Genomic DNA, 3,507 nt, shown 5'->3' with positions numbered 1-3,507 from the left:
CCATTTGCAATATGTTTAAACAGTGAGGTACCATCACCAAAGTGACATTCTGAAATCAACCCTAACGAGCGATTGAGATGAACCAGAATCACTGCCCAGCCATCCCGAGTTCATCAGGCCAGTCAATGTCGCATTACTGCAGGATTTTTATAGCATGACAAATTTGTTATGGTAAATGCCCATTGAACCATATTGCAAATGCACGTGCACTTGCAATATGATTCAACAGTGAAAAAACATCACCAAATGGACATGATGAAGTCAACACAACGAGCGATGGAAAGGAGCAACTATCACTGCCAGGCCATCCTGTGTTCATCAGGCCAGTCAATTTTGCATTTCTGCAGGATTTTTGAGCATGTCAAATTTCTTATGGCATTTGGCCCCCCAAAAAGTTACTTTTGACTTTGACTTTTGACTTCCTATGAAATCATATTGCAAATGGACAAATCATATTCCTTATGCACAAGTAAAAAAAAAAAATATGATAATAAAATTTTACAAAAGCATATTCATACAGTTCTTACACATGATTAATTGACATAAAATCAAAACAATTTCGAAAAACGGTCCAGAAAGCACTTTTTTACAAGGGTGATAAGTTTTTTTTTTAAAGTTCACATTTTCGACTTTTGACTTCCTATGAAATCATATTGTAAATGGACAAAACATATGCCTTATGCACAAGTAAAATTTTTTTTTTTAAATATGATAATAAAATATGACTAAAGTATGTTGATACAGTTCTTATACATGTGTAATTGACACAAAATTCGAAAGAATTTCGAAAAACAGTCCAGAAAGCACTTTTTTAACTTCTTCGAGATAGGGGGCGCTCTTTTAATTTTTGGATAAAAAACGTTCCCGTTTTAAACAAGATATTTTGTCACGAAAAGATGCGCGACTATGCATGTAATTGACAGCTTTGGAAAGAAAAAACCCTGACGATTCCAAAACTGCAAAGATATTATCTGTGAGTGCCCCAGAACTAATGCTACAGGCGAAACCAAGATGAAGTTTCATACAGGAAATGCCCCAGATTCTGAAGGCACTGTGTTCCAATGTCTCCTTATATGGCTGTGAATGCGCCAGGAATTAGCCTGCCCTTTGTGTCGTTTCTCCAAGGTGTCTGCAGCAGTGTGAGGTATTTGTAGGCATATCATTGGAAGATTGACAATAAGAAACTACATTTACCAGGTGTCCGCCCGGTGTCCTGTGTCGAAATTATTGCGTAATCTTTAGGTCCATGCGCCGTTCCATTTCTTCAGAAGAGAAAGTCAACTGCCACGATGGATTTATCGTCGATAGATATGTGAAAAACACCTTGAGGATTGATTCTAAACATCGGTTTGCCATGTTTCTGTCGATATTATGGAGTTAATTTGGAAAAAAGTTTGCATTTTAATGACTTAATTTTAGTTTTTTTTCTTACCCAAACGTGATGAAGAAAACGGAGCGATTTGTCAACACAAATAATCTTTTTGTAAAAACTGAACATTTGCTATCTAACTGAGTCTCCTCATTGAAAACATCTGAAGTTCTTCAAAGGTAAATGATTTTATTTGAATTTTTTTCTGGTTTTTGTGAAAATGTTGCTTGCTGAATGTCAGGCATAATCCTATGCTAGGCTATCAATACTGTTACACAAATGCTTGTTTTGCTATGGTTGAGAAGCATATTTTTGAAAATCTGAGATGACAGTGTTGTTAACAAAAGGCTAAGCTTGAGAGCAAATAGATTTATTTCATTTCATTTGTGATTTTCATGAATAGTTAACGTTGCATTATGCTAATGAGCTTGTGGATAGATTTACACAATCCTGGATACAGGTTTTTTTCGTAGCTAAACGTGACGCAGAAAACGGAGCGATTTGTCCTTAACAAATAATCTTTCAGGAAAAACTGAACATTTGCTATCTAACTGAGAGTCTCCTCATTGAAAACATCCTAAGTTCTTCAAAGGTAAATTATTTTATTTGAATGCTTTTCGGTTTTTTGTGAAAATGTTGCCTGCTGAATGCTAACGCTAAATGCTACGCTAAATGCTACGCTAGCTATCAATACTGTTACACAAATGCTTGTTTTGCTATGGTTGAGAAGCATATTTTGAAAATCTGAGATGACAGTGTTGTTAACAAAAATCTAAGCTTGAGAGCTAGCATATTGATTTCATTTCATTTGCGATTTTCATGAATAGTTAACGTTGCATTATGTTAATGAGCTTGAGGCTGTATTCACGATCCCGGATCCGGAATGGCTCGTCGCAACAGGGTGTGTGAAGTCTTTTACAAAATTTTGACATTTTTGACTTTTGACTTTTGACTTCCTATGAAATCATATTGCAAATGGACAAAACATATTCCTTATGCGCATGCAAAATCTAAAAAAAAAAAATGATAATAAAATTGGACAAAAGTATATTCATACAGTTCTTACACATGTGTAATTGACAAAAAAAATCGAAAGAATTTCGAAAAACGGTCCAGAAAACACTTTTTTAAGGGGTGATAAGTTTTTGACAAAAAAATCATTTTTTCAAAATGTTGCTTTTGGATGTTGACTTGGGTTACATTTCCAATATGAAAAACCAAGGGGGAGCGCACTCGCTACCTGTTGGATTTTTAAAGTGTTTACAACTGGCAATAGCCATATGGCATTTGCCATACACTTTGCATGAATCAACGCAGCAGAGAGTTCTCGAGATTGCAACAGTCCTTAGGTCGCTGACTCAGAAGAGTATGAGAGTAGGATGTGGTCATCCTGTCTGGGTTGGTGCCCCCCCCTTGGGTTTTGCCGTTGCGGAGATCTTTGTGGGCTAAACTCAGCCTTGTCTCAGGATGGTAAGTTGGTGGTTGAAGATATCCCTCTAGTGGTGTAGGGGCTGTGCTTTGGCAAAGTGGGTGGGGTTATATCCTTCCTGTTTGGCCCTGTCCGTGGGTGTCCTCGGATGGGGCCACAGTGTCTCCTGACCCCTCCTGTCTCAGCCTCCAGTATTTATGCTGCAGTAGTTTATGTGTCGGGGGGCTAGGGTCAGTTTGTTATATCTGGAGTACTTCTCCTGTCCTATTCGGTGTCCTGTGTGAATCTAAGTGTGCGTTCTCTAATTCTCTCCTTCTCTCTTTCTTTCTCTCTCTCAGAGGACCTGAGCCCTAGGACCGTGCCCCAGGACTACCTGACATGATGACTCCTTGTTGTCCCCAGTCCACCTGACCGTGCTGCTGCTCCAGTTTCAACTGTTCTGCCTTATTATTATTCGACCATGCTGGTCATTTATGAACATTTGAACGTCTTGGCCATGTTCTGTTATAATCTCTACCCGGCACAGCCAGCAGAGGACTGGCCACCCCACATGGCCTGGTTCCTCTCTAGGTTTCTTCCTAGGTTTTGGCCTTTTGGCCACCGTGCTTCTACACTTGCATTGCTTGCTGTTTGGGGTTTTAGGCTGGGTTTCTGTACAGCACTTTGAGATATCAGCTGATGTACGAAGGGCAATATAAATAAATTTGAT

The sequence above is a fragment of the Oncorhynchus tshawytscha genome, linkage group LG15, assembly GCF_018296145.1.
Source record: "Oncorhynchus tshawytscha isolate Ot180627B linkage group LG15, Otsh_v2.0, whole genome shotgun sequence".
In the NCBI taxonomy this organism is placed as follows: Eukaryota; Metazoa; Chordata; class Actinopteri; order Salmoniformes; family Salmonidae; genus Oncorhynchus; species Oncorhynchus tshawytscha.
Note: the sequence above shows the minus strand (reverse complement) of the source record.